The following is a 25,404-nucleotide window of genomic DNA, read 5'->3' as shown; positions in this document are numbered from 1 at the left end:
TTATAGGATAATAGAGCTCCTACAGATAGAGGCCATTCATCCCACCAATTTTACACTGACGGTCCGAAGAGCAATGTATCCAAATCTCCCCCAAACCCTCACAGCTGGACTACCTAACCCTCACATCCCTAGATACTATGGGACAATTTAACATGGCCAATCCACCTAACCTGCACATTTTTGGCTGTGTGAGGAAACCGGAGCACCCAGAGGAAATCCTCACAGACACAGGGAGAATGTGCAAACTCCACACAGACTGTCGCCCGAGGGTGGAATCGAGCCTGGGTCCCTGCCTCTGTGAGGCAGCAGTGCCAACCACTGACCACTGTACCACTGTGGTGAGGCATTGGCCTGGTAGTGTTAAGGAAATTGCATGTGACTCCAGGCTCGCATCAGTGCTGATGACTCTTGACTGCCCTTTGGGCAATTAGGGATGGGTGATAAATGCAGGAAGAGCGATAGCCTACATTCCATGAAAGAATGAATTAAAAAAAAACCCTTGATTTGATTTGCTGAGGCTGACATCAGGGACCTCATGACCTTCGATCTTCAGGTGAGAGCTCTGCTCAGTCTGTGAGGCAATTAATAGTCTGATAGGAGCCATGTGATGCAAAAGGACCCAGGTAAATGCGTATTCTTTCGTTATATACAAACTGAGCCAAAGCTGTCGGCAGCTTCATCTGGTACAAGGTATTCACTGTAGAATTATGGTTTGCCTCACACAAGCCAAGCAACCATTCACAAAGTGTAGAAATGTAAACTCTGCAGGTATTTAACAGGCCCAGCTGCGTGATGTAGGCTTCGCATTGACTTATATTGCAGCTGTCTCCCAAAGAAAAATGATGGACCTTGGAAGTGATTCGTAGCAATAAATAAATCAGCCAGTCCCACACGCTGGAGAGGCAGCTTTCTGTTTAAGGGTGTTTAAGTTCTGACAATGGACAGGATAATTGATTTATTGAAGATTAGACAGTAAAGACGAGAGCATCTGATGCGTAAGCTCATTCAAACAATCAGCAACAACACAACTCCTGAAAGAATAATGTTACCCAGTGAGATTTGCTACTCAGTTGATAACAAGGCTGCAAAGATGTTGCTGTGTTTGAAATCTTAATCCTTTCCTGGACCTGTGTGCTTCCAGGGCTTTGAATCTCTGGGCATAATTTTCATAGAAGGAGGCTCTTAGGGTGTGCTAGCGATAGCTGTAGCTGCTTTCATGACTTCAGGAAGTCCACAGGCATTTTTAAAAAAAAAACACTTTATTCGCATGGGGGATGTGGGCAGCACGGACTGATCAGCATTTATTGCCGGTCCCTAGCTGCCCTTGAACTGAATGTCTTGCTAGGCCATTTCAAGGGCAACTAAGAGCAAACTGTAATGCTGTGAGCCTGGAGTCACACTTCCCGCTACCTCTGGAAGGCAGCCAGCATATTCAAAGACTCCTCCTACCCAGGTTATAACCTCTTCCAACCTTTTCTGCCAGGCAGGAGATACAGAAGCTTAAACACACGAACCAACAGATTCAAGAACGGCTTCTTCCCCGCTGTTATTAGACTTCTGAATGGACATCTCAAATTTTAAATTTACTGTCGGTCTTATTGTTTGTGCACCCTCTCTGCAGTTGTAACTGTGTATTCCTTGCTTTGTTCAATCACCTTATGATCTTTGTACAGTACGATCTGCCTGTACTGCGCCTGAAACAAAACTTTTCACCATACCCAGGTACACATGACATTAATAAATCAAACCAAATCAAATTATACTCTCTTCCACCCCCTTCCACTGGGCAGAAGATATAAAAGTTTGAAAACACATACCAACAGATTGAAGAAAAGCTTCTTCCCTTCTGTTATCCAACCTTTGAACAGACATCTAATATATTAGAGTTGGTCTTTCTCTGCACCGTCTCTGTAGCTGTAACACTATATTCTGCCTTCTGTTCTGTTATCCTGATATACTTATGTCAGGTATGATTTGTCTGGTTAGCTCGCAAATCAATATCTCAGTGCAGTTGACGATAACAAATCAAGTCAAATGTGTAGAGCTGGATGAACACAGCAGGCCAGGCAGCATCAGAGGAGCAGGAAAGATGATGCTTTGTGTCTGGACCCTTCTTCAGAAATGAGGGACGGGAAGGGGGCTCTGAAATAAATAGAGAGACAGGAGGCGATGATGGAAGGTGAATGGAGGAGCTGATAGTTGGGAGAAAAGACAGACAGGTCAAGGAGGTGGGGATGGAGCCAGTAAAGGTGAATGTAAGTAGGGAGTTGGGAGTTGGCCCACCCGCACTTCCTACCTACTAGGCTCATCCCCGCCTCCTTGACCTGTCTGTCTTCTCTCCACATATCTGCTTCTCTATCCGTCTTCTTTAACCGCCTCCCCCTCTTTCGAATTATTTCAGAGCTCCCTTCCCCTCCCCCATTTCTGCAGAAGGGTCCAGACTCAAAGCGTTGGCTTCCTGCTCCTCTGATGCTGCTTGGCTAGCTGCGTTCATCCAGCTCTACATCTTGTTATCTCAGACTCCAGCATGGGCAATTCCTACTATCTCCAAATCATATATGTAGGCCAGATCAGGAGAGGATGGAAGATTTCCTTCCCTGAACAATATCAGTGAACCAGATGCCCTATATTCTATGCCCTGGCTAAGGAATTAAGCATCTTGCATACCTTCTTCCAACCTATCTTTCTGTACTGAAACCTTTAACCACCTTCTATCACCATTATTACAGAGAAGCCTGTAACCTGATCTCAGAAATGGTTTCTTCTTCACTCTCTCCTAGGCAACATGAAAAGCAAGACTCTCATTACATCCAGGTAGAAAGCTGTAATTAGAGATAATGGGAACTGCAGATGCTGGAGAATCCAAGACAACAAAATGTGAGGCTGGATGAACACAGCAGGCCAAGCAGCATCTCAGGAGCACAAAAGCTTTCGTGCTCCTGCGATGCTGCTTGGTCTGCTGTGTTCATCCAGCCTCACATTTTGTTGTCTCAGAAAGCTGTAATTATCTATCTTTGACTGCAACTCTTTCTCAGCTTAAGCTGTAAACTTTCCATTTGCATCAATCTATTTACTGTGTGATGCCTATATTAACTTTTCTAGGAGATCCAGACCATTCATTGTGAATTCAGAGACTGCTGCTGTTGTCCACAATTTAAATAACATTCAACTACCTCTCAGTAAAATAATCAAGGTTGCTTTGATCTCCCAGGATTAATTTTGGAGCAGCTCTCATGACCCGTTTCATTTATATTTAACTCAAAGCTGTAGTCTCAAAATGTAACCGTTTTATAAAGCTCATTACCGTCACAGGGCTTTCAAACACAGTCAGTGGTTTGCATCTCTGTTTCACTGCTGCCTGCAAGGCCCATTGATTCCCCGACTGACTCGAACACTCAATACTGGGGTGAGTTCCTGGTTAAACATAGAACATACAACAGTATAGCATAGGAGCAGGCCCTTTGGCCCATCATGTCTGTGCCAGCCATGATGCCATTCTAATCCCATCAGCCTGCACATGATCCGAATCCCTTTATGCTCCTCCTATTCATGTGCCTGCCTGAATGCCTCTTAAATGTTGCTACTGTACTGTTTCTGTCATCTCCCTTGGCAGCACGTACCAGGCACTTACCACGCGCTGTGCAACACACCCATGTGACACATCTCCTTCAATGTTCATGCAAATGCAGAGCCTCTAACATTGCAATCGTTCTTTCCACTATTTGAAGAAGCAGGTCCTCAATGCCAGGTTGGCCATCAGTCTCTCACCCCGACCTTTCGCTGCCCAGCACAGAGGGAGGGGAGCAGGCAGCACCTCCTTGTCCATTTGTGCCCAGGCCCAGCCAATCCACATGCCTAGGCCTAGACAATCCACATGCCCAGGCGTAGCCAATCCACATGCCCAGTCTCAGCCAATCCACATGCCCAGGCTCAGCCAATCCACATGCCCAGGCCTAGACAATCTACATGCCCAGACCCAGACAATCCACATGCCCAGGCCTAGACAATCCACATGCCCAGGCCCAGACAATCCACATGCCCAGGCCTAGATAATCCACATCCCCAGGGCCAGCCAATTCACATGCCCAGGCCTAGATAATCCACATGCCCAGGGCCAGCCAATCCACATGCCCAGGCCTAGATAATCCACATGCCCAGGGCCAGCCAATCCACATGCCCAGGCCTAGATAATCCACATGCCCAGGCCTAGTACAGCCAATTGGGGAGCATTCACTTTGGCTGCTTTTTCCTGTGGTTCTATCTGCCCCCAGGTGATGCAAGAGAACATAAGAGAGTGATACCTGGCCCTCCCTTTGAGGTTTGTTTTTGCTGCTGGGAACTGGGGCGTGCCTTGGATGCAAAAGGCCTTAGCTATTCACCCTATCAACGCCCCTCATGATCTTATAAAGGTCGCCTCTGATGCTCCAGGAAAAATAGCCCCAGTCTATTCAGCCTCTCCCTGTGGCTCGAACTCTCCAACCCTGGCAACATCCTTTTCTGAACCCTTTCACATTTCACAACATCCTTCCTATGAGAGGGAGAGCAGGGCTGCACGCTATGTTCCAAAAGTTTCCTTAACCACTGTCCTGTACAGCCACAACACAACCTCCCAACCCCTATACTCAAAGCACTGACAAATAAATGCAAGCATACCTAATGCCTTCTCAACTATCCCGTCTACCTGTGATTCCACTTTCAAGGCCCCACTGCATTCCAAAACCAGCCCAGCTCGTCCCTGCCTCCCTAACCTGTTCTTCCTCTCACCTATCCCCACCTCCCACCTCAAGCCGCACCCTCATTTCCCACCTACTAACCTCATCCCGCCCCCTTGACCTGCCCATCCTCCCTGGACTGACCTATCCCCTCCCCACCCATACTGTCCTCTCCACTTATCTTCTCCTCTATCCATCTTCAGTCCACCTCTCCCTCTCTCCCCATTTATTTCAGAACCCTCTCTCTGATGAAGGGTTTAGGCCCGAAATGTCATCTTTCCTGCTCCTCTGATGCTGCTTGGCCTGCTGTGTTCATCCAGCTCCACACTTTGTTATCTTGGATTCTCCAGCATCTGCAGTTCCTATTATCTCTGAGTTTAATAGTATGGTTTACATCTATATACATGTTATACATTCAGGTTTGTTCCTTCCTGATAAAACGCCTCTGATAAGAGGCCATCCAACAGTCCTGTGAAGGATACTCATCAGCTACAGCTACTTTCTGAAACAAGCATTAATTCTCCATCCCTTCAGTGTGAAGCCCTCAGTTCCTCGCTCATGGGGTTCAACTTACTCTGCTAGTTGCTTTTTGTTGCAATAATTTACTGTCAGCCAACTTAGATTCTCCTACTAACTACAAACCAGGCAACCTTCCTGCCTCTCTTTGTCATAAGATTCTAAATGGGATTTAGACCCCCATGAGCATTTTGCTCTACTTACAGTGCAGGGCCTCCATAATTGTCATTTAATTTGGCTAACTTATTTTGAACAAGCTGCAAACCACACAAGGTCCAAACTGCAATAAAAATCTCTTCCAATGTGCAACCACGTAAAATAAAACCTGAAAGCTTTCTTAATATCACCCATTACCATGACAACATAGCCTGCTCTGAGCTATCTTCAAACTGACCTTGATGTTCAATTTTATTTTAACTCAACCTCCAAAACATAAAATTAAAACATCTCTCTGGACTGCAAAATTCTTGCAAATCTTGTTAGCATCATGCCTCCAGCTGTTTAGCTAAATATGCCCACCTGCTGTTTTGAAACTCTCCCTCTAGCTCTTCTGATTATTAATTAAAATGGTTCACCTAATGAACTGCTTATTTTGTTCGATATTCTGGAAATCGCTAAAACCCAGAACTGTAATTATCTAACTGCAAAACAACAAATTTTCCATAAGTAAACATTATTGCTAGAATATTAAAATAAAGCATAAACTAAATATTGTAAAATACTTTAAGTTGATAATGTTTTTAAAGTAAATAAGTCAGACCTGTTAGCCATTCTGGCATGTGGCTTCTGGTTCATAAGGTTTGAGTCCTCAATGTGACATTTTACCAGAATTGGAGTCTAGGTAAAGGTACAAAGGTACGTTGCATTGTTAATAATGGATGGCATTTGTGCATTAGCTAGAGATTACCTTGTTTCAATGTTATGTGGCATCATCTCAGGATGGAGATTAGGAAGAGTAGAGGAAAGAAAGAACTGGTGCGAATAGTCCCTGTGCTCCCAAACAGGGAACACGTTGTTGGAAGAAATATTGGGTGCTTGTGATGAAGGCTTGCCACTAATCATGGGTGGCTTTAATCTAGATATAAATTAGAAGAAATTAGCTGTCGTAGTGCCAATGTTGAGTTCATTGAGTTATTTCAAGATAATTCCTTAGAATCGCATGTTTCAGAGTTGACCAGAAAGCAGGTTATATTGGATTTGGTGCTGTGTAATTTGACAGGGTTAATTAATTATCTCAGAGTTTTAGCTTCCTTCAGTAAGAGTGACAACAACATCACGAAACTTTACACGTGACTTGAGAAAATTGAGTCTTAGGCTAATATTGTAAACCTAAATATGGACAACTGTTTGGGAATGAAAGCTAAGCTAACTGAAGTGAACTGGGACAGCAGACAAATCAATAGAGATACAAAATCAGACATGTAAGGGACTAGTTCAGAATACTCAAGACGCATATGTTCTAGCTGTAAGGAAAAGTTCTAATGGAGAGCCTGTGGTTAACAAAAGAAGAGAAAAAAACCGTGTAAAAGATTATTTCAGAGATAGCAGGAACCGCAGATGCTGGAGAATCTGAGATAACAAGGTGAAGGGTCTAGGCCCGAAACGTCAGCTTTCCTGCTCCTCTGATGCTGCTAGGCCTGCTGTGTTCATCCAGCTCCACACCGTGTTATCTCTGTGTAAAAGATTAGTTTGAATATAGAAGAATAGCAGAGTGTGACTAAAATGTTGATCAGGAGGAAGACATGAAAATAGAAGAGGAAGCTAGCTAGGGGTGTAAAATAGATAGCTGGGTTTTTAATAATAAGGGAAAAAGTTAGTAAAATGTGTTGATCATCTAGGGAGTGAGAATGAGGAGTAACATTAGCTAATAAAGAAATGGCAGATGAAATGTACCAGTATTTTGCTTCTGCCATCTCTACAGCAGATATAAAATAAATTCCAGTAATTGGTGGAGGAGGCGGAATGGAGAGAGGAACTCAGTGAAATTACAAACACCAAGGAAGTGGTACTAAGTAAACTGATGGAGTTGTGGACTGACAAGTTCCTGGTCCTTTGATCTTGCATCCTAGGCAGTAGGTGCGGTTGGTGTTAATTTTTTAAAATTGCCCACACTCTGAAAGTAGACAATATAACCCCTGTATTCAGGAAGGGAGGGAGAGAAAAAAACAGGGAACTGCAGGGCAGTTAATTTCATGTCTGTCATGAGGAAGGTGTCAGAATTGGTCATTAAAGAGATGAAAGCTCTGACATCAGAAAAGCTCACTACAATTTGGGCTGAGTCAGAATGATTTTATCAAAGGAAGATTGTGTTTGAGTTTATGCGCTGGTACTCTTTAAACAAATAAATTGCAGTGAACGAGGAGGAACCTATAGAGACACTGCACTTAGATTCTCAGTTAATGTTTGATAAGGTGTCACATTAAAGGTTTTTTGTGGAAAATTAAAGTTCACGTTAATAATAGCATGGATAGAAGAATAGAAGACTGGTTGGCTGGCAGAAAAACTGCAAATTACAGACCAGTCAGTCTTACTTCTGCGATGGGCAAATTGTTGGAGAGCATTCTGTGAGATAGTATTAATGATCATTTGGAAAAGCACAGTTTGATTAGAAATAGTCAGCTTGGCATTGCAAGGGGCAGGTCAGGCCTCACAAGCCTTACTGAATTCTTCGAGGATACAACAAAACACGTTGATGAAGGTAGAGCAGTGGATGTGGTGTATATGGATTTTAGCAAAGCATTTGATAAGGTTCCACATGGTAGGCTCATTCAGAAAGTAAGGAGGCATGGGATTCAGGGAAATTTGGCTATCTGGATACAAAAATGGCTGTCCAATAGAAATCAGAGGGTGATAGTAGATGGAAAGTATTCAGCCTGGAGCTCGGTGACCTGTGGTGTTCTGCAGGGATCTGTTCTGGGATCTCTGCTGTTTGTGATCTTTATAAATGACTTGGATGAGGAAGTAGAAGGGTGGGTTAGTAAGTTTGCTGATGACGCGAAGGTTGGTGGAGTTGTGGACAGCATGGAGGGCTGTTGCAGGTTGCAACGGGACATTGACAGGATGCAGAGCTGGGCAAAGAAGTGGCAGATGGAATTCAACCCTGAAAAGTGTGAAGTGATTCATTTTGAAAGGTCGAATTTGAATGCAGAATACAGGGTTAATGGCAGGATTTTCAGCAGTGTGGAGGAACAGAGGGATCTTTGGGGTCCATGTCCAAAGATCCCTCAAAGTCGCTGCCCAAGTTGATGGGGTTGTAAAGAAGGCGTACGGTGTGTTGGCTTTCATTGGCAGGAGAATTGAGGTCAAGAGCCGTGAGGTTATGCTGCAGCTCTATAAAACTCTGGTTAGGCCACACTTGGAATATTGTGTTCAGTTATGGCCACCTCATTGTGGGAAGGATGTAGAAGCTTTAGAGAGAATGTAGAGGAGATTTACCAGGGTGCTGTCTGGACTGGAGGGCAGGTATTATGAGGAAAGGTAGAGGGAGATACGGCTGTTTTCTTTGGAACGAAGAAGGATGAGAGGTGACTTGATAGAGGAGTACAAGATGATGAATGGCATGGATAGAGTGGATAGCCGGAGGCTTTTTCCCGAGTGTAAATGACTATTATGTGGGGATATAATTTTAAGATGATTGGAGGAAGGTATAGGGGAGATATCAGAGGTAGGTTCTTTACACAGAGAGTGGTGGGTGTGTGGAATGCGCTGCCGGCAGTGGTAGTGGAGTTAGGTACATTAGGGACTTTAAGCAACTCTTGGACTGGCACATGGATGATAGTAGAATGTGGGGTAGCTTGATCTTAGATTAGGATAATAGGTCAGCACAACATTGTGGACCAAAGGGCCTGTGCTGTGCTGCACTGTTCTATGTTTTATATTCTTGAAACAGTCAGCGAGCAACGTTAAGTCTTTCTCTGATATGATGAGCGAAGTAATGTTGGGGACTGTGCTGCTATTCAAGCATCTTACAATTGACATAAATGCTTCAATGAGGGGAAAGAAGGCATGGTAGCTAAATTCACAGACCATACCAAGAGAAGTCAGAAAGTATGCTGCAGAGAAGACATAAAGTAATTGGAGACGGACATTAATAGGTTGAATGGGTGAGCAAATATCTTGAAGAATGTGGGGAAATGTGAGGTTGTTAAATTTGGCAACAAGAATGATAAGGAAAGCAGATTAAGGCTTAAACGTGGAAAAGATACAGAATGTAGAAGCGCAGAGGGATTTAAAGCTGACAAAAAGTTGTTTGGAGCTAAACTTTGTCACATTTTGGACATTCTTGATGGGACATGACATTTGCGAAGGCCGATCAGTCACTGAGCTGTATGGCCTTCCAAATCAGGACAGAGACAACAGATACCTGGGAGCACCACCGCTTGCAAGTTCCCCTCCAAGTCACTCACTACCCTGATTTGTTGTTCCTGGGTCAAAATCCTGAAAACCGTTTTCCTGACCTACTCCCCAAGGACTGCAGTGGTTCAAGAAGGCAGTACGCCATCACCATGGCAACAATGGATGGGCAATAAATGCTGCCTGCAATACCCACAGCATGAATATTTGTACAGTTTACATCTCCCTTATTTAAGAAAAGGGTATAAATGTGTTGCAGGCAGTTCAGAAAATGCTTACTAGGTTGTTATCTGGGCTGAGTATGTTGTCTTTCCAGGAAAGGATAGACAGACTGGGCTTTAAACTCACTGGAATTTATAGAGGGGTGACTTAATTGAAGATCTTGAATGGTCTTGACAAGCTGGAGTTGGAAACGATGATTCCTCTTGTGGCTGCGCCCAAAACCAGGGGATACTATTGTAGATCTAGGGGTCACCCTTTCAGGACACAGGGCTTCTCTCACAGACTCGTGTGACCTTCTGACTCAATACACAGCAGAGGCCAAGCTGTTCACTGTTTTTTAAGACAGGTACAGATAGGTTCTGATATAATAGAACAAGGCACTGTGGAAACTTAAAACAGAAATTACCAGGCAAACTCAGCAGGTCTGGCCGCTTCTGTGGAGTGAGAAACAAAACTGATGTTTCCGTTCCAGTGGCCTTTCTCCCGAACTAGACAGATTCTTACTGGGTAGGCAAATCAACGATTAGTGGAGCAGGGGTGGGGAGGTAGATGGGAATGTGGAATTCAGAACACAAACAGATCTCCAATGATCTCATTGAATTATGAAGCATGCTCAAAGTGCTGTATAGTTTAAGTTTGTCGAATTTTGAATGTTCATGAAGGGACATGGTATTTGATAATCTTGGTCAGTCATTGGGATATCTGGCCTACAAGCCATAAACTGGTAATGCTTGGTGACAAAGTGTAGAGCTGGATGAACACAGCAGGCCAAGCAGCATCTTATGAGCACAAAAGCTGATGTTTCGGGCCTAGACCCTTCATCAGAAAAGGGGTATGGGGAGAGGATTCTGAAATAAATAGGGAGAAAGGGGGAGGTGGACCGAAGATGGATAGAGGAGAAGGTCGGTGGAGAGGAGACAGACAAGAGAGTTGCATTGGGAGAGAGATCCCCGGGTTTGTCCGGAGAAAGGAGGGTAAGCCCCTTCCAGGGATGCCTAACCTGAAGAAGTTACCCTCCTCTCTCTGGACAAACCTCAGGGGATCGCTCTCCCACTTCAACTCTCTTATCTGTCTCCTCTCCACCTATCTTCTCCTCTATCCACCTTCAATCCGCCTCCCGCACTCTCCCTATTTATTTCAGAGCCCCCTTCCCCTCACCCTTTTCTGGTGAAGGGTCTAGGCCCGAAATGTCAGCTTTTGTGCTCCTGAGATGCTGCTTGGCCTGCTGTGTTCATCCACCTCCACGCTTTGTTATCTCGGATTCTCCAGCATCTGCAGTTCCCATTATCTCTCATGACTGGTGACGTTGAGGGCTGCAAAATGAGAGGAATGAAGGAAATATATCGTCAGACTCAGCTACAGATCGGGTATCAGAATTTGAAACCACACCAAGATATTCGCTGCTATCAAGGACGGGGTTAGATGTGACCACCCATGCTGCAAAACAGAGTGACTGCAGAACAAACCATCCATAGGATCACGTTAAAGGATAGGGAGATTGATTCAACCTTTCTGGGGTTGGGGGGTGGTGTGCGGTTGGAGGAACAGAAGGAAATTGCATTCTGCCAAATACACCCTCAGCCCAGTTTTTTCCCAAGGCTGGTGGGGATAGTAAGACCTGCCAATGCTGGAGTCAGAGGTAACACAGTGTGGAGCGGGAGGAACACATCAGGCCAACTGTGTTCCTCCAGCTCCACACTTTTTTCCCACAGCTTCCACTTTGCCAACTGGTACTTTTCAGCCAGAATTTCATAGAGGCTGCATTTTGACCATAGCCTACTCCAGTTTTATCCTCTCAGGGCATCTCTTATTTACGAGATCATTTCCTGAAGATGGAACTGACTGAGTTCGACCCAGATGTGAACATTTCCTCGATCAAAGCAGATGATGAATCTGTTTTCAAGTTTAATTGAATTCTCAGCGTTGGGTTCTTGTGTGGCTTCTCAGTTTGAAAATTGTTAAATTTCCCACTGTCCTGCATGTGATGGCATTTTTTATGAGACATATCTGCATTAGTGTTTCTGTTAGCGGTAAAACAAACAAAACAATGATTAAATCTACAAAATCTATTTCTGTAGAGCTGTGCTGTGTTGTTGTGAAGTGTTGGCATTTTCTGTCAAATATCTCAGACAGCTGTTAGTGTGCGGCAAGTAACTGCAGGAGACAGGCTTCTCACAATAACATCAAATGCCTCAGAAACAACGTGCTCTGTCGTTTTAATGCACCAATCTCTCTTAGTAATAAAATTACCATCTATGCAGCACCTTTTATGTCGTAAAGTGGCCCAACAGGAGTGATTATCACGCAAAATGTGGCACTGGGCCACAGGAAACAGGAACTGGAGTAGGCCATTTGGCCCCTCGATCTTGCTCCCTCATTCATTAGGATCGTGGCTGATCTGACATTCCTCACATCCACTTCCTCACCTTTCCTCATGCCCCTCGATTGCCTGACTGATCAGGAGTCTATCTCTCCCAGCCTTAAATTTACGGAAGGAATTGGCCCCCATGTCTCTCCGTGTCAAATGAGCTCCTAAGGCTCACAACCCTCGGAGAGGAAACAAAATTAATCGCAATCTTAAACTGGCACCCCTTTATTCTGAGATTACACCCTTTGGTAAAAATATTATGGGACAGGTGACCGAGAGCTTGGTCAAAGAGGTAATTGTTAAGTTGCATCTGAAAGTGAGGGAGAGTTTAGGGGACGACTCCCATGGGCCCAAGTAGCTGAAAGTACGGCCACCTGAGATGGAGTGATTATAATCGGTGAGGTGAGAGAGACAGAGAGAGAGAGAGAGAGAGAGAGAGAGAGAGAGAGAGAGGCCAGAGCTGGAGAAAACTTAGATCCTGCAGGGTTGTAAGGCTGATGAAAGCAAAATACTGTGGGTGCTGGAAATCTGAGACAAACACAGAGTGCTGAACAGGTCTGGCATCATTTGCAGAGAGAGAATTAGAGTGAAAGTTTTGAGTCTGCTTTGGCGCTTCCTTACAACTTGGTAGTAGGGCTGTAGATGGGGTTAAGGAAAGAACTGAAAGCCAGGATCAGAATTTTTAAGTTAGCGAGCACAGATGTAACGAGTAAGATAAGGATCAGCAGCTTGTTTGGACCGTACTGCGGTAACATCTATGACAATGAGAGGAATCTTAAAGGGGTCTGTGCAACTGGGGTATGGTGAGATATGTGGTGGAATTAGACGACTGGTGCAGTCAGGCCCATTTCCATGTTCAGAACAGCTGATGCCATCTTTTACGCTTCTCAGAAGTGTTATGGCAAGATTCTGACTGGGCAGTGGTGAGATTCTGACTGGGCAGTGGTGAGATTCTGACTGGGCAGTGGTGAGAGTCTCAATGGGCAGTGGTAAGACCCTCAATGGGCATCGGTGAGACTCTCAATGGGCAGTGGTAAGACCCTCTATGGGCAGCGGTGAGCCTCTCAATGGGCAGTGGTAAGACCCTCAATGGGCAGCGGTGAGACTCTCAATGGGCAGTGGTAAGACCCTCAATGGGCAGTGGTGAGTGTCTCAATGGGCAGTGGTAAGACCCTCAATGGGCAGTGGTAAGACCCTCAATGGGCAGTGGTGAGACTCTCACTGAGAAGCGGTGATATGCCAATTAGTTCTTACTGTTTATTGTCAAATGCCTTGTTATTGGCACAGCTCACCTCTTTAATTTCATTCTGTCATCTGACCAAACTTGCCAAATAAGCTCGACACCGAAAAAACCTGGCCAGGAAACCAAAGTGTGGAGCTGGTGGATTTTGCTGGATGCTTACTTGGAATGATCTCCACACTGGAAGACAGGCACTAATATCTCAGGCATGGCCTTAGGGCACAGACTACTCACAACGTACTTTCACAAATGTTGAAATATGACATTAGTCAGCTTCTAAGAAGCCTCTGATCTACTTACAGGATCATTCTGCCCTTCAATGCTAAGCTTCAGACTGCACTGGTAACTCTCATTGTAGTGCGACAACAAGGACACTATGTGCTCAGAAACACACACCCAGTTTATGGACTGGACTAGACTGTATCTCCAGTCTCTTTGTTCACTGTCATTTTTTGTTTCGTTTTAAGTCTTTCTCAACCCTTTGGTATACCATTAACGTTTTACATGTTTGGATTCTTCCAACAGGTTGCAATTCCTTTGTAATTATCCTTACTTAGGTTTAGCACACATGTTTAGGACCTGAATTTCTCACTCTCAAACTGAATGCTAAATTCTACCATGTTGTGGTCAAAGTTCTCTTCTAGACCTCTTATAGTGTGATTTGGACGCACTTTAGCGTGACCTGGGGGAATTGCGTGAGTGGTAAATGTATAACAGATGAAATTTGATGAGAATAAATTTGTAGTTACCCACTTTGGGAAGAAAACAGAAAAGTGGATTCTCATCTGAATGGCCGTAGATGATGAAGGGCAGAAGGAGATCAAGACTTAGATGTCCACTTGTTGAAAATAAGTATGAAGGTACAGCAGGTGATGAAGAAGGTGAAAGGTATGTTAACCTTCACAGTGTGAAGATTCGACTACAGGAGTAAGAATCTCTTTGCTGCATCTTAGGGCGTAGGTGAGACCACACCTAAGGTATTTTGGTCTCCTTATTTTAGAAAGGATGTTTTGCCACTGGAAGGATTGCAACGAAAATTTTTCCAGTCTGAATCGTGGGATGGTTTGTGTTGCGAAGTTGGTTAGGTTACTTGTGGATTTGAAAACAAGGTGTTAGAATTTGTAAATGTGATAGGAGGGAAGAGTGTGTGGTCCCTTGAAGAGGTTATGTGCTGTTCTAAGTTAGGAGATTAACAAAAATGTCTGCAAGCAGCTGCGGATGCGCTGACAGTTCTGAAATTGAAACATATTTATCAATTGGTGGTGTGGTTGGCAACCTAGACTTGTTTTGATGTTAAGCAAATCAGCTTGAATATCAGCCAATTAGTCGAAACCAGGCCCTCGATACCAAAGCCCAATTAATCTGATGGTTGACAAGCTAGGAGCAATCCTATTACAAGAAAATTGATGGGCCATCAAGGGTCTATCAGAAGAGGGTATTTTTGAAAATCAGTGTGAGAGCCAACTGTTATCGGAAGAATAAAACTTTGGGTCTCATAGAAATCTTAAAGTTCTCTGATTTAGCACCATCTAGAAGGTACCATGGCACTATTAGCTAATATTCCTGATACAAGGATTCGACAGAGAAAACATTCCTGACTGAAGAATAGGGGAAAAGGCATGGAACATTCCAGAAGACGCCTCCTGACTGTAGTTTTGAGAGTCTAAGTTTTAATTTTTTTCCTTATTACTTCAGTTAATATAAGTGGGGGTTGTATTTATTGGAACAGCAAGCCATTAGAATTTTGTACTGGTTGGGAATTGCTAGTAGCCAATGAGGAATAGTTTGGTTTGTTAGTAGGTCACTATTAGAGTTAGATAAATAAATTGATACTTGTTGCTTTTAAAGTTAGTGTTATGGATATCTTTCATTTAACTTTTCTTTTCTAACAGATTGGGAAGTGAAAGGCTTTACCATTATACTATTTTCCCCCATTTCCTTTAGCAGATTATGAGGTGAGGGGAGCTTGAGGAGTTCTTGTGCATTGGGAAGGAGGAGCTTAGAATATTGTGTTTGTAAAACTCTAGCGGGAAAAGCATCACATGGTCCCTCTGAAAGACGATGTGGCTTTTCCATGCTGAGAGATATAAATTGGATGTCCGTGAGCAGCAGCTTGAAAGTTTGCAATTACACAGAGACTGCATGAGTTGAAACATTTGCATGAAAAGGTAGTTAGCAGACAAAGCAGCAATTTTTATTTAACAAAACAACGGACTTTGAATTTAGCCAATCAATTTGAACCAAGTACTTAGATATCAAAAACCTATCAAATTTAAGTCTGATGGTTTTGACAAATTAGGATCAATCGTATTGTAAGAAATGTTGATGTGTCATCAAGAGTATGAAAAGAAGAATCAGTTGGATAAAGACCAGAGCTAGCTACCATCCGCCAGAGCTGTCGGCCCTCAGCTCTCAAGAAAGAACCACTGACTCTCACAGCCTCCTCTATGTCTTAGAGAAAGCATAATCTAAATAATAAAGGCACCAATGGCCAACTAGTTAATATTCGTGCCAGAAGAATTGACGGGGAAGGTACAGAACATTCTGTAGGCCAAAGGGCCTGTTTCCATGCTGTATAGCTCTATGACTGCATGATATTATGACTTGTAGTGACCCTCAGACTAAACCACCATCAGGAGAGCAGTGCTATGGCCTAGTAAGACTGTGGTGACTTTGTACATTATGTGTACACAGACGCACACAATAGGCTTTACATCGAATAAACCTTCAGTTTCAGTATTCATTTAAGGAGAAATGTGCCGTTTTTTTTGTTGTTTTTAAATTAACTATTCCAAGCACCATTAAGTATAACAGAAAACACATCAGTGTTTGGCTCGTTTTAAAAGAAATTGATAAATCCTTGCCTTTGAGGGTCTCTCAGTATATGTAATACTGACACCAGTATATCAGTTATGGGGAACTGGGCCCAAACGTTGATTAATTATTTGCACTTGACGCCAATCACTTTCTCACCTGAAAGAAATGGACGAAGGAACTATCTCAAAGATCTCTCAATAGAAAGAAATAAGATTTAATCAGACAGTAAGAGTGTAGCACTGAACAAATTGGAGACAGTTCATGAACTGCTCAGGCCAGAGTTGAATAACACGAGTAACTGTGGGCTACAAGGGTTAATAAGCAGTATCTCTTAGTGGTTAGCCACATAGTCAAAAGAAGAACAATGATGGACATCAGTCAGCAGACTATCCAAAGAGGTCGTGCCAGTGTTGGCCAGAAGTTAAGAATTGTGGTTCCAAAGTGAAGAGGCTGTTTCTCAACTGTCTTTCTTTAAGTAACACATATTTGTATTTATCGTAACAGAGTGTGGAGCTGGAGGAATGCAGCAGGCCAGGCAGCATCAGACAGACCTCTCCTGCTCCTCTGATGCTGCCTGGCCTGCTGTGTTCCTCCAGCTCCACACTGTGTTATCACAGACTCCAGCATCAGCAGTCTGTATTATCTCTTTGTATTTATTGCAGTTCATTTTATACAATCTTTGAACCTCATAAGGACACACTCGCTCCTGGCAAAGTTAATAACAACTCTGAATCAAGTGCTGTTTTAACATCAGTTCTCCCAAGTCACTCTGTTATTGCAACTGACTTAAGACTTACATTTAAGTTAAAGCAGACCCTAGAACTTAAAAGATCCATTGCATTAATCTTTGTATATGGCACAGTGATGTTGAGAATGTGTTTAGCAAAGCAGTGGGGACCTTAGGTTGCATAAGAACGGAAACATTGAGCAGGAAAGTTGTGCTGAACTGTCCTAAGATGCTGGTAAGGACTCAATTAAAGATTGGTGCCATGAAACACAAACAGAAATTGCTAGCAGGTCTGGCAGTATCAATGGGGTGAAAGCATAGTTAGTCTTTCGAGCCCAACGATGCTCAGTGCCTTCAGGGAAGATCTAAAGATCCTCAAGAAGGTGAAGAGAAGATTTACTAGAATATTCTAGGGATGGGGGCTTCCAGCTACAAGGTTAGGCTAGAAAGTCTAGGGTTGTTCTCCCTGAAGCAAAATAGATACAGGGGAGATTTGATACAGTTGTATAAGATTATGATAGATGTGGATAAGGTAGGCATGAACAATGGAGCAGATTGTAAAATGGCAAAGTGATGCATGATGAAGATATTGGGCAATGGGATATGAGGAAAAAATGTAGAAGTACCATTTTTACACAATGAGTAGAGGAGTCACTGCCCTGGGAGCTATCGGAACCAGAATTAATTAATTAATGATTTCAAAACGAGATGTGATGGGAACTTGAGGAAGTAAGCGAGGATGGTAATGGGCATCAAGAGCAGGGGTGGTGGGGCTGACTGGATTGCACTTCTTGGAACTTACATGGATATGGTGGGCCGAATGGCCTCCTTAGGGCATCGTATGACTTTGTGACTCAATATCAAAGAAGACACAAGTTCTTTTCCCCAAAGTATCATAGAATATCTACAGTATGGAATCAGGCTATTTGGCCTATCAAGTCCATACTGACCCTCTGAAGAGCATCCTGCCCAGATCTGCCACCTATACCCAATCCCTTGAACCCTGCATTTTCTGTGGCTAGTCGACACATCTCTGAACACTATGAGCAATCCAGCATGGCCATGCATCTAAACTGCACATCCTTAAAGTGTGGGAGGAAACCCACGCAGACACAGGGAGAATGTGCAAACTCTACACAGACAGTTGCCTGAGGCTGGAATTGAACCCAGGTCCCTGGCATTGGTATGTAGCAGTGTTAACTACTGTACCACTGTACTGCCGCATCCAGCAACAGATCAGTGGCGAATTGTAAATCTCAAATCAGTGGTTTTCTGATAGCTATAGGTTTTAAACAATAAGGGGCAATGGCGATTATGGAGTTAGATTGCAGACCAGCCATCTGAACAGCAGAGTTTCTCCGGGGCTCCGGGGTATAGGAGGAGAGTATCGCCATAGGAACAAGCAGTACATTGTTAATGAGGTGACGTTTGGTACAATGGCTTGAGAAAGGTGGACAGGATTTATGAAGGGAATCATTTCCTAGAATTCAATGGAAACGGCACTGAAATATGACAAGCTCAGCCCTTAGACTTCAAGAGATCAGCTTTCGCTCTCCTCAGAGACTCTCCTCCTATACTAAACTGACTCTTAACACTCACCACAGCAGGATGCACTGTTACTGGCGCTTTCTTTAAAAGGCCATTATGAACCTGGGCTAGCACTGTTTGGTGTTGTCCTACACATTTGCCCCAAATGTAGCAATAAAAAGGAAACTGGCGTCTACCTTTGTGGACTGGGATCTGGATGTGCTAATGGGAAGGATGCTGCAGAGGAAGGAACCTTCTGAGCTTTTCTCCTCTCAGTGCCTGGCACCAGATGGCTTGAGATCATGCCAAGATCAGGGAAGAGTGAGTTAACTTGATGTGAGAGTTATGAGGAAAGATTAGAAATCCATTTTATTCAGAAGACAGGAGGTGAAGATTGGCTGGCGAGGGAGTTTGATTTGGATTTTCATATTTCTGTGACAAATGGCACAACTTTACGTTTGAGAACACACTCTGTATGTTCTTAATCATTGCTTTTGACCTGTGAGCTTTTCCAAAGTGGCTGAGGTGCTGTAAATCTCTCTGATTCCAACTTAACAACTGAATCCTTTTTGGTCATGAAGAGGATGTCTAAAATAGACACTGGCTGTAAATAAAAAAAAGGATTTGAGAGAGTTTTCTTTGACCTTAAGGTATAACACAGAAAGGGGATAGACGTTTGATGGGAGAGTCAATGTAGCAGAGAGATGAGCTTTGACAGTCTTCTGGCTTTGGCTTATTGTTTGGTTTTTCTTGCTCTCAAGTGCACCCAGAATGACTGTAAACCTGCAAAATCTGCCTGCATTTAATTTAATCTCTTTCTAAATTATTTCAATTGCTGAGAGTTACAAGGCTCCATTTGAATTCTAATCCATCGTTTGGTGGGGCGCACGGGGGTGGGGGGATGGGTTGTTCAACCAAGCCTCCAATTTCCTCTCAGCTGGACATTATAGACCCCTTTGTGCAATTTTTGAGGAAGGGAAGGGGAACAGGAACAGGAGTAAGCCATTCGGCCCATCTGCCAGCCAATATCAAGTTTGATCTGATTGCGTCCTTAACTCCACTTTACTGAGGAACAGCTGCGGTTGACCGCCACTTTCTCAAGGGGCAACTAGAGAGGGGCAATAAGTATTGACCCAGCCAGAAATGCCAATGTCCCATGAATAAATAAAGTGTTCTGTGGTGTGTAGAAACAGCAAATAGGTGTCATTAAAATGCAAGGGCTTTCTTTCTATAGCAGGAGAGATTGTATCGAATAAAATGGTGGTTAGGGAGAAAAGGGTAACCTATTTTATGGCCCCAGAGGGAATGATAAACCAGGTTACCAGCTCCCAGGGTGTGTCAGAATTGGTTATATTGTTTGGACGGTGTAAGGGGCAAATTCACTCTCCATGACCTGAGAGCAGAAAGACTCCAGCACATGGTCTCATTTTGCTTTGCTTTCATTCATTCAAGGAAGGTAAGTAGCTCTAAGATAACAAAGTGTGGAGCTGGATGAACACAGCAGGCCAAGCAGCATCTTAGGAGCACAAAAGCTGACGTTTCGGGCCTAGACCTTTTATCAGAAAAAGGTAGCTCTAGTCAGCTTTGAATCATAGACCCACAGAAACAGGGAACCTTCCACCCATTATGCCTGCATTGGCTCTTCAAAGAAGCATCATAGCGTAGTGATAGCCTCCTGCCTCTTCCCCTTACTCTGGCGCACCATTTCCATTCAAACAACCATCCATTAAGCTCTTGAAAGCCTCATTTGAACCTCCTCCACAGAATTTCCACAGTGCATTCCACACCCTAACGACTCACTGGATGAAAACGTTTTTTCTAACGCCAGCCTTGTTTCAGTTGCACATCACTTTACAGACAAGCTGAGAAGGATGCGAGAGGTTTGATTCGATTAGATTAGATTCTCTACAATGTGAAACTGGCCCTTCGGCCCAACAAGTCCACACCACCTCTTGAAGCATCCCACCCAGACCCATCTCCCTCTAACACACACACATCTGGACACTATGGGAAATTTAGCATGGCCGATCCACCTAGCCTGCACATCTTTGGACTGTGAGATGAAACCGGAGCACCTGGAGGAAACCCACGCAGACATGGGGAGAACATGCAAACTCCACGCAGACAGTCACCCGAGGCTGGAATCGAACCCAGGTGCCTGGCGCTCTGAGGCTGCAGTGCGAACCACTGAGCCACCGTGCCATGTAGCTTGTAGAGTTTGGAACAGCCTTCTACCAATGGCAGTGGATGCTGGATCAGTTGTTAATTTTAAATCAGAGAACGATAATTTTTTGTTATTCAAAAGTATTAAGGAATATGGACCAAAAGCTGTTATATGGTGTTAGGCTGTAGATCAGTCATGGTCTTATTGAACAATGGAATAGGCTCAAGGGGACTGAATGACCTACCCCAGTAAGGGGGTGTATTTCTGTATGTCATGGTGAGCTGCCTTTTTGAACCTTGCACTCTAGCGGTGTACCCACAGTACTATTAGGAAGAGATTGTCAGCAGCAGTTAAGGAAATGTCCATTTCCTACCTCCTAACTCATCCTTCCCCCCTGACCTGTCCGTCCTCCCTGCGCTGACCTATCCCGTCCATACCTCCCCACCAATACTCACCTCTACTGGCTCCATCCCCACCCGTTTAACTTGTCTGTCTCCTCTCCTCTACACCCCTTCTCCTCTATCCACCTTCGATCCGCCTCCCCCCTCTCCCTGTTTATTTCAGAACCCTCTCCCCATCTCCCTTTTCTGATGAAGGGTCTAGGCCTGAAACGTCAGCTTTGGTGCTCCGAAGATGCTGCTTGGCCTGCTGTGTTCATCCAGCTCCACACTTTGTTAAGGAAATGTGACATGGTTTCATGTCAGGACGGTGTGTAGCTTGTATAGAAACGTGCATGTGGTGGTGTGCCCATGCATCTGCTGTTCTTGGTAGATTTTGCATGTTTTGAAAGTCCTGTTGAAGGAGCTTGATAGGGTGCATCTCTGTGTCCCACCAATGCCACTGATACATCACAGCCAAGTATCATAGATGGCAGTGGGGTAGCAGCACAATGTGTGGGCTGTTCAGTCCCAGGAGCCTGGAGCTGGTTGGCTCCATCTGCTTTACTTTCCTTTTCTTTCTACGTCTTTTATTTAACGTTTCCATTCATTGCGGTACCTCCTTTCACCAACTTTGCTGGAAGGTTCCCTTTCCTGGCCCAGGCCCAGTGGCGAGGTGTCTCCCAAAAGCCCCGAACAGTGGTAGAGGCCTAGCAGAGATAATGGGAACTGCAGATGCTGGAGAATTCCAAGATAGTAAAATGTGAGGCTGGATGAACACAGCAGGCCAAGCAGCATCTCAGGAGCACAAAGGCTGACGTTTCGGGCCTAGACCCTTCATCAGAGAGGGGGATGGGGTGAGGGAACTGGAATAAATAGGGAGAGAGGGGGAGGCGGACCGAAGATGGAGAGTAAAGAAGATAAGTGGGGAGAGTATAGGTGGGGAGGTAGGGAGGGGATAGGTCAGTCCAGGGAAGACAGACAGGTCAAGGAGGTGGGATGAGGTTAGTAGGTAGATGGGGGTGCGGCTTGGGGTGGGAGGAAGGGATGGGTGAGAGGAAGAACCGGTTAGGGAGGCAGAGACAGGTTGGACTGGTTTTGGGATGCAGTGGGTGGGGGAGAAGAGCTGGGCTGGTTGTGTGGTGCAGTGGGGGGAGGGGAGATTTTGAAACTGGTGAAGTCCACATTGATACCATTAGGCTGCAGGGTTCCCAGGCAGAATATGAGTTGCTGTTCCTACAACCTTCGGGTGGCAACCTTCGGGAGGCCTAGTGCCTGGTCTCCCGGCGTGGCAGTCTTATTGAGGAGGGGCGTCTCAGCCTGGAGTGGTGTTCTTGTCCTGTCGTGGACGTCTCCTTTGTCAGCTTCTAGGTATTCCAGCAGCCTGACGTGAACATTTACTCCCAACTTGGAGATCTCCTAGCATTGGAGGCAGCTTCCTGATCTCCCAATGGCCCAGTGTGGAGGTCTAGTCCCAGCGTGGAGTCTTAGCATCAAACTCTTGGCCCGATCTTCCAGCATGACCTGAACCCAGGAGCTGTTAACTGAACTGTGATGAACTTCCACTTATTTTTTTCTTTTTATTTATGACTTCTGTCATTAATTTAGTTGCCGTGGTGTGGCAACTTCTCAAACCTTTCACTGTATTTCTTTTATGAAAATGCACGTGACAATAAATTGCTGTGATATTCGAAGCAAAGATAGATACGAATGACAGCAGAGTAACAAGTCTGTAAAGAGCAAAGTGCAGCAACCCATTCCGATTTCTTCCAAGCATTTTGTTACCATGGTTATGTGACCTAACATTGCGCATAAACACAAGTACCAATCAGATAAAAGTTGGATTACCATCATACATTTCATCGAGGTGCATTGGCCTTAAATCCCCTTACACAGTGCACCATTTACAAATTCCATGCTCAATTGAAAGTTATTTTAACTCCTCCTCTGCTGGCTCTGTCCAGAAACAGAAGTGCATAAGTTCAAAAGAAATAGGGGCAGAATTAAGCCATTCAGCCCATCGAAGTTAGCCCTGCCATTGATCATGGCTGATATGCTCCTTACCCTCATTTTCCTGCCTTCTCCAACTAAAAATTGTCGCACTCCTCAAATTTATACACTGTCCCAGCATCCACGACAGTTTGGAGTAGTGAATTCCACAGATTCACCATCCTTTGGGAGAAGTAATTTCTCCTCAATTCTGTTTTAGATTTGCTACCTTACCCTAAGACTATAACCTTTGGTCCTAGAATTCCCCACATTAGGGAGCATCCGGTCCATGTCTATTTTATCATCTTGAACGCCTCAATTTAATCTCCCGTCATTCTTCTAAATTCCAGGGAGTGTAGGCCAAAGCTGTTCAATCTCTTTTCATAAGACAAACCCCTCATCTCTGGGATCAATCTAGTGAACCCCCTCTCACCTGCCTCCAATGCCATCACATTCTTTCTCAAATAAGAAGACCAAAACTGCACACCATACTCCAGCTGCGGTCTCACCAATGCCTTATATAGTTGAAATAATGCTTCCTTACCTTTATATTCTATTCATTTAGTCTAAAAACCAACATTCCACTCACTTTCTTTATTATGTGCGGTACCCATATGCTGGTTTTCTGTGGTTCATGATCAACCGCACCCAGATCCCTCTGATCCCAAAGTCTCTCCCCATTTAGATAATAGATCGCCTTTTCATTTTTCCCACCAAAATGCACAAATGCACACATATCCGCATTAAACGTCACCTGCCACATTTTGGCCCACTTTCCTAACCTATCTACATTCATTTGTAAAGTCCTTATTTCCTCATTGCAATTTACTGTCCGGCCTATTTTTGTGTTAACTGCAAATTTGGCCTATGGAGCCTTCTATCCCTATATCCGAGACATTAATGTAGCTTTTAAATAGCTGGGGTCCGTGGATCAAACCCTGTGGCACCCCACTAATTACTTCTTGACATCCAGAAAGATCCCCATTTATCCTGGCTCTCTGGAAAAGCTCAACAGGTCTGGCAGTGGAAATAAATCGGACTTAACGTTTCGGGTTGAGTGACCCTTCCTCAGAACTCTGTCCAGGTTGCCCAGAGCACTGGGAAACATCTGTGAAGTCACACCCGACTGTGAGATCGGAGCAGAATAAATTAGCCCAAAGTTACATGAAATTCACATTCCCTTTGATCCATTTAAAGAAGCTACAAGGAAAGAGGAAAATCACTTAAACAACCAAAGCTAAGGAAAAGAACTGGTATAAATGTAATTAACAATTATAGACCTTTAGCTGAGCAAATGTTGGAGAAAGAAATATGATTTTAATTTCTTAGCTTTAAGTGCTACAGATAAATAATACTAATATTGAATGAACTGCAAGGGCAGCATAAACTGAAGATATTGCATTTTCATCGGGATAGCCTGGAATTAGAATTCAAAGAACAACCGAAGCAAAACTGAGAAAAAAGGTCTCAGGATGAAGTGGGAAAAATAAGTCTAAGTTTTAAACAATATTACTTGGGAAAGACGTTTCAGAAATGAGCACGATCCTGTTGCCTGTTTGTTGGCAGATGGGAGCAGGCTAAGCCAGCATTTCTTGTCTATCTCTGATTGTCCAGAGGGCGGTGAACATTAATGTGGGTCTGGAGTTACATGTGAGCTGCAACAGGTGGGGATAGCAAATTAATGGCATTAATGAGCTCCAACCAACAGTGGTAACTTGGTTACCATTAATCTAACTTTTTATTGACTTTTTTTTAAATTTCACCATCTGGCATGGTGGGATTAAAGCTCATCTCTTCAAAATGTTAGTCTGGTGGTTACTGTTCCAGGGATAATACCATCACCTCCCTTTTTAATTCAGACTACAGGGGTTTAAATTTATGATTTGCTTCCATTTTGTCGAGCTTGGGGTCTTGCAAAATGCATCTTACAGCCAGCCCACTGTCGTCTAAGTTCAAAGGTAGTGACTCCTTATTTGGCTCATGCTAACATAAAATAAGGGGAGGTCTAAATAGGTCTTAGACTAAAGATGGTTTTTGCCCATGCCTTCTCGTTGACCAGTTTGTAGTGAACCCCAGCTCTCAGCTGGTGGCATAAAATCACATGACAAAAGACAACTCGCCCCCACCCCCAACAAGGTTAACCCCCCCCCCCCGTTTTACCCTCCCTTTGGCCTCTCAAACACAGCTCCCCAACCTCTCCTCTACCAGCTGGGCTGTGTCATTGCTCCAGATCTTACCTGGAGTCTCGCCTCAGGGACGTGCCTGTAGATACAGTACAAGCTTGAACCAGGCTGTGCTGGGATCACAGAGCTGACAGTCAGTCTGAGGATATATCATCCCCAACCGTTAGTGAATGTACAATTTTGGAAAGACATCCAGTTCTCCACAAGGT

Source organism: Stegostoma tigrinum, chromosome 3 (genome assembly GCF_030684315.1).
Source record: "Stegostoma tigrinum isolate sSteTig4 chromosome 3, sSteTig4.hap1, whole genome shotgun sequence".
Lineage (NCBI taxonomy): Eukaryota > Metazoa > Chordata > Chondrichthyes > Orectolobiformes > Stegostomatidae > Stegostoma > Stegostoma tigrinum.
This window is presented reverse-complemented; position numbering follows the sequence as displayed.